A 6,560-nucleotide genomic window follows, 5' to 3' on the forward strand; every position below is an offset into this window, starting at 1 on the left:
CTCTGCCATCAAGGCCAGTATCATGAAGTGCACAACCAGCAGTTCTCATGTCAATAAATTCTCCCACATGACCTGTAAATCTCTGCATGCTTACCAAAAGGCCTCCGAGTTGCTTCTCTGATTAAAACTCTCCTTCTCCATAGTGCGAGTCGGTGGACCCATCATGCTAGTATTTCAGCAGCTTTTAAGTTTGATGTTTGGTTGAATGATTCTCTCGAGGTTTGGTGTTTTCAGAGCCGAGTTTGTTGGAGAGCAAGCAGGCAGCGAGGGATGCAGTGGAGCTTTGCTGGATGAATTCAGGAATAAACTGTGGTGACTGAGTTCTGGTGAGGAAATCAGAGAGAAACACGAAGCGCTGGAGAAATCAACAGAGCTCAGAAAGTTCAAACCGGAGAGCGGTTTTGTGGCTTGACTCTACCGCTGTCCGTTAATCACCAGGTGGCGACTGGACATCCAGCAGCTCTTTAGGAACCTCAGTTGATTACCCTCCTCAGGTGCAACGGCGGCGGCGGCAGCAGACTCAATCAGCGATCCTCAGGAGCAAAGACCTCACACTCGCTCACCACAGACGAGCACAAACAAATCCAGAATCCCAACACTGAGGCCTTCATAGAGCAGCTGCATTTATATTGCGATTAATCGCAACCAGTTGTTTCCAGTTGGAGAAGCCAACTGGAACGTCCTCCAAAGTGGAATTTTCTACAAGGAAAGTGGGAGCAACTCTGACTGGTTTTTAAAAAAGTTTTTATTTGTTGTAAATATATATATATATATATATATCTTCACTGATTATCGATGGTATGTTTACCAGTAGCTCAGGGTGGGGTGGTTGTCAATACCATCTATCTAGATGTTACTTATAAGTTACAGTAAAAATGGATACACATTTAAAGTGCAACTATAAATGTAGTCATTTACCTTACGGGGAAAAGAGATTCATATTATGCACCGTTTTTCATAACCTCAGCAAGGTGAAGAGGGGACTGTGTGGGCCCTCACCTCCTAAACATTGGCTGTCAAGACAAGTGCTTGCATGATTTCTGGGAGATGTTTGAAACACCAACACAGCTATTCTAGGAACTACACTTGTCATTGTTGTTGTTCCACTCCACACAAAATAATTTATTGAACAGTGCTGACAGTGTGTCTCATTTAGTGTGCATACGGATCCACAGGTGCAGAAAAATGGCATTAAAACTGTAGTCCGGAATGCCATGTGGGTGTGCTGTCCGTGGACCAGAAATACAGCGTTTAAACCCCAATGCTGACAGATGTCTGCACCACTGAAACATCCAGCATTCACACTGAGTCATGGTGAGCTGCAGGGTTGCTGGTGAGTAGCTGATCTACCCATCGTCCCTGCAGAAGAAGCATGTTGTCCTCCCACAGAAAATAAAGCAGATGTGAACACTGAACTTTCCTCCTTGTTTAGATGATTCATTTTCCACCTGATGCACATCCAGCCTCCCAGTTAACGTTTGCTCTGAGCAGGAGACCAAATGGGTTTTGACAAATAACATGCCCGCAGAAAAATACTATTATTAACCTCGCACGATTATTTTCATCATCTTTTGATTTCTTTGTAAAACTGTAACGAATGACCGAAGGAAGCACAGCAGTGCAGCTGCAGTGATTATAATAAAAATCTACCTGCTGAATCGTAAAATGTTCCCTGCTTCTTTTAGGGAGTTTGAAAAAAGAAAAAAAAAGATTAATTGAGAGATAAAAGATTATTTACATGATTATACTGTATCTGATTATATTGCACCCTTTAGGATACCATGATATGAGAAGATACTTTGTTTAGTCTATGAAGTCAAAATTGATTGGTTTTTGTTTGAGAACCAGATGGATTAAGTATTGAACTAGACCTTTGTAAATTAAATGGTGCCATATAACTCTTCATATACAGGTTGGTTACATTTTCACGTTTTGTCACTAGATGTCTCTAAATCCCACATATTGCAACATAAACGCAAACTTCCACCAGTAGTGATGTATTGTGGCAAGGATGACATAAAAAATATCCAACTATTGAAACATTTTAATGCCATGTTGTCTTAAAATCCAGAATGATTCCTCTTCTTCTGCCTTGTCAAACTATTCGCTTTCATGGTCATTACTTCCTGCCTCTCTCCTATTGGTGCCCTTTTTATGCCATGTAGAAAAAAGAGGAAAAAATTATAGGAACACAACTTTATAGGATAACATGCTTCTTCTGTCTGTCTGGTTTTCCTCTTTCTTATCTTGTTATTAGATGCCTCATTCTCCTCTCTTGTTGAGGTAAAGAAAAAAATTAAATACAAGTATGAATATCAACACTTGACTGCTTGTCATCACACCCGCAATGCATGTTGAAATATATAAAAAACAACTTATATGTAAGCGTGAGTTTGTGTGTGCCAGTGTGTGTGTGTGTGTGTGTGTGCGTGTGTGTGTGTGCGTGTGTGTGCGTGTGCGTGGAGATAACAGTGGTATTCTAATATCAGTGGGTATTGTACACTCTCTCAAAATATTTCTGCTCCCAGTTTATCTCATTGTTTAAACAGACTGGCTTTAATTAGGAAAGTCCTGTCTGTCTATAAGCGTGCGTTGTGTATATGAGTGTGTGTTTGGATGTGTATCTGTGCTCCAATAGTGCCCCCATGTGGTGAATTCCAGTGAGACATATATTCTGTCGTCTGGTTTTGTGACACACACACACACACACACAGACCCACACACACTCCAATGACACGGTGTTATATTTGGAAACACAATTTCATGCTATCAGTACTGGCTAGCTATTCCATTTAGATAACACTCATCTACAGTATATAAGTGAATGTGTGTGTGGGTATGCATGTGTGCAGCGTAATCGAGAAACAGTGTGTGTGCGTGCGTGTGTTTACGTTGGTGTGTTTGTATGCATGCATGCGTGTTCTCATGAACCGGATGTGTATTTCATGGTCATTACCCGACTTCAGTGAATTAAAAAGTTTGTTGCCATGGCAACGTGTGGATTGGCCTCAATTATGCTGATTAAAAATGTGAAAATAATTAAAAAGTCAGGGAAAAGATCTCACAGCAGATGATCAGCAAAACATCATAATGATTCAGATCCTTGTGTCTCTTTCCCTCCCACCAGCTCTTGCAAACAAACACCGTTTTCCGTCTTCCTCTGTTGCGCCTCCTAACTCTTTCGCCGCCACACAACAGCACCGTACTGTCTGCATTCAGTTCTCAAGGTCCGCCTGCTTTTCTTTCACACTTTTGCTAAGACTTGCTTATGTTTTCTGATCAAAGAACATAGATGGCAAAAATAAATAAATAAATAAATAAATTCAAACACAAATGCCATCACGACTTTCCAGTTTACCAAAGCTCCCCTCCTCCCTCTCAGCTCATTCTCAAGTTGTTAACAAGCACGCCAAGGCATGTCTCATACTGACAGAGCAGACACATCAGCTACTCGGCAGCAGAAGTCACACTAAACGCCATAAACCTCAACCTCGCAATCGTCTCCTTCGATCCCGACATTATTCACCCAACTTGTCTCTTGTTCTCAATCTCTTCTCCTCTGACAGGATGAGTAAACAGGCTGAGCAAAGCGTAATCTCTGTCTTTTATTAGCAACAGCAAACACAGAAACAATCACTTTACCCTCTACCTACTCCTGTTCTCCCCTCTGTTTGCTCTTCTCATCAGCTTTAATGAACCACAAATCTCATCAACTATCTCTTTCATCAGCGCTGCCTTCACCACCTCCTTGCACTCCAGCACAAGTCCTCTAAGCCCGACTACTTATGTTGTGTCAATGCCTCCGTTTATATGAAGACCATGAAGGTGACACATAATTCATGTTAACTAAAGACTGCACAGTATTGCTTATGTTAGAATATTGTATAGTATATTACTAGTACTATTTTTGTTGTTATTGTTAATCATGTTTTTTTTTTTTTACAACATGTTTTGGACTTTTTGTGTGAACGTATATATCTGAGGCTGCTGTTACACCTGAATGTCCCCTCTGTGACAATGAAGGCAATTTCTGTTTCTAACTATAGAGTAAAATGTACGCAGGCAATGCAGAATTAATATTAATTTGGTTATGACGGGTTTTAGTGGCCACACCGTCAGTCCCACTCTGGAGCTCAGCATGGTTCATCACTGGCAGCGGATTTTTGGCGTGTTCAGCATCTCACTGTGGTGGTGTTAAATAGGACGTTGGCAAATATTTGCAGCCATAAAATCAGGAGGAGGAAGTTTGCTGACCGCTTCCTACAACTCGGCTTACTTCTGTTTCAACCACACAGAAGTGGTTGAAACTTTTGTGACTGTTTGCGACAGTGGGTCAGAACTCTTCTTGTTTTTTGCGCCAGGGCAGTGGTGGCGACGGTGGTGGGTGCTCATCCTGGAACTGGTGCAAGACACTTCACCCACTACGCCTGCTGGCGGTGGTCGGAGGACTCTGTGGTGTCTGTGTAAGGCAGCCTCATTTCTGTCTGATAGCCACAGGGCAGCTGTGGCCACGATGTGGTAACTTGACACAATCAGCATGTGAATGGGTGAAAGAATATTAGGTAAAGCACTTTTGAGGCCTCTTAAGAACAGGCCATTTACCATTTGTACGTCAGCATTAGAAGAGAGAGAGAGATGTAAAAAAAATTACATTTGTCATGAAAATAATTTGTCCCACCAAGTGGAGGCCAGTTGGGTTGGGGAGCTGACCCAAAAAGACCAGCACCGTGGCTCCCACACCTTCATCCTTAACATAATGCAACACAACAAGTTAGTAGGGTCTTGGAATGTGTGATGGTGGTCCGTGGAGGCCTGGGTGGGACTCCAAGCGAGGCCACCTGTCAAATTTGACCCCATCCTGCCCTTCACTTTTATTGCATTATAGATACATAGGTTGGAAACACTATGCTGTCAGCAAGCAGTGGAGTCTTGCACACTCCAGCCACAACCCCAACTTTAATAGACCTTAGACATATGCACCAGCATCCATATCTACATGTAGCACTACCACAGACACATACAGACGCTGTGGGGTAAAGGAGTTGGACTTGGAGAAATCAGTGTTGTCCTCTACTGCTCCTGCCCAAAGGGCTTAAGCTAGTCTCATGTTGCCTGGGAGTGTGGGGATGGCCTAGGGGTCTCTGATGGTGGTGTGGGGATTTATCAAGTCCCCTTGTTGGATTAACATACCATCAAGCTCTTTATCAGATCCAAAAGTCATGTAATATAGGCAAAATCTGCCTAGTTCTGAATTGTAAAACAAAACATTGGTTCTTTTGAAGTTCAAAATCAACATCTGTTAGTCTTTCCTCCTTCACAACGTTTCTTCTTTCTGAAATTAAATAACTTTTAGAGTATAAAATAATTTTAACTGATGCTTCTCTCTCTCCGTCAGGTCTCAGGTAAAACAGCAGAAATTGAAGTTGGAGCATTTTCTTCCCCTTTTAAATCAAGTTTTTTTCTTTCTTTTGAGGCTAAGTGACTTGTGACTGTAATCTTAACACAATCTAGCACTAAATGAAGATCAAACCAATGGAATCATAATTTAGGAAGCGATTCTTGGCCTTCTCCCTTCAGACCTGGAGAAAAGCATTCAAACATCACACTTTGGAAGCAGATGTGTTGACCATTTAATTAGTTGACTACACTGTTGACCATGCGATTGAACTGGATGTAGTTTTGCTTTTGGTTATATTTGAGTTACCATCAATGTTTTATAATGAATAACATTTTTATTTTGTAATATTAAATATTTGCTGACACAGTCTCAAGCTGATAAAGTTTTTTTTTTTCTAGCACAGGCAGAAGTACTCGCAGAGTCATCTTCAGTCACTGTTTGAAGAAAGAACCAACTGTCCTCTTCTTGGTGGTTTCTGCTCATAATGCAACCAGTATTTGGAAACTGTATACAGTCCGTCTCCTTTCTCATATTTCTTCCATTATAAAGTAAAATCACATGGAAATGCTCTTTATTGATTTCCCATCTGTTCAGCATAACCTCAATGGCTTGACAATGTGCCCTGTACTATAAGAACAGCACTGGTTTGCATGTAGCAGAGCTTGAATGTGATCAATACAGAATCTATCCAGTCTACTGAGGCTAAGAGTGACAACACTCAAATCTCTGAGCTTCAAATGTTTCTGCTTTTAACTTGTTCTGTACAGCGTCCCTGTGTGTTGTGAAAGACACTTTAAAAAAAGCATTATTGTGTTATTAGAAAACTCAAGTAGTGCTGTTGAAAGGGAAAGATGAAATGGGATTCTGTGAGGGTTTGGTCATGAAAAGTGATGCAGACTCAAACTTTCTGGGCGTCATTCAACAAACAGGGTAAGAATCTAGCAAAGACCTGACAAAAACTCTGGATTGTTTCACTGTAAAATGTAACATGCCAAAGGTTCTGCAGAAAACTCCTCAGGAATAAAATTGGTGGTAGTAAATGGGATGTTCTCTTCTTATGTGGTGTTTTAATACGTTTGAGGTATGTGAGTTTTTTTCATCTTAAACAATTTCTCTATTAATATTTTGCACTTGACTGTGTATATCCATGGATGTTCTCCAC

Source organism: Poecilia formosa, unplaced genomic scaffold, assembly GCF_000485575.1.
Source record: "Poecilia formosa unplaced genomic scaffold, Poecilia_formosa-5.1.2 Scaffold33, whole genome shotgun sequence".
Lineage (NCBI taxonomy): Eukaryota > Metazoa > Chordata > Actinopteri > Cyprinodontiformes > Poeciliidae > Poecilia > Poecilia formosa.